Here is a 581-nt window from a genome sequence, read left to right as displayed (position 1 = left end):
TTGAATATATTTCTGGCGGAACATTATTAGTGAACTTTTTTTTAGTTGACTTAACAAAAAGTGAATTATTTCCTTTGAACTAAAGTTCTAGGATGAAATGTTAGCTCTTTGATTTTTTCTTCAAAACTGAAGTTTTAAGAGGAAATGGTAATAATTTTTTGAAACTTTTCCCCCGAACTGAAGTTCCAAGAGGGAATATGAATTTGTTCTTTGAATTGATGGCATTAATTTCTCTTAAATGAAAGTTCCAAGAGAAATTACTCATTGTTCTTTAAATCGATGTAACCCATCCCAATGAACTTTTCCTCTAAACTGAAGACCCAAAGGAAATATCAGTTTTCTAAACTTTTCTTTTCCTTTTTACTGAAGTTCTAAGAGAAAATACGAATTTTTCCTATGTTAGTGATATGCCTTAAAGGCCAATTCAAAGGTGTTTACTTTTAGGGAATTATTGTATTTGATTATCATTTTGATATTTAAAAAATAGAAAAGTTATCAATATTCATATATTAACTTAATGAATATAGTCCAAGAAGTAAAATAGTAAAGGAACACATTTTCGAGTTTGTCGAGAATATGAA

The sequence above is a fragment of the Citrus sinensis genome, chromosome 6 (assembly GCF_022201045.2).
Source record: "Citrus sinensis cultivar Valencia sweet orange chromosome 6, DVS_A1.0, whole genome shotgun sequence".
Taxonomy (NCBI): domain Eukaryota; kingdom Viridiplantae; phylum Streptophyta; class Magnoliopsida; order Sapindales; family Rutaceae; genus Citrus; species Citrus sinensis.
This window is presented reverse-complemented; position numbering follows the sequence as displayed.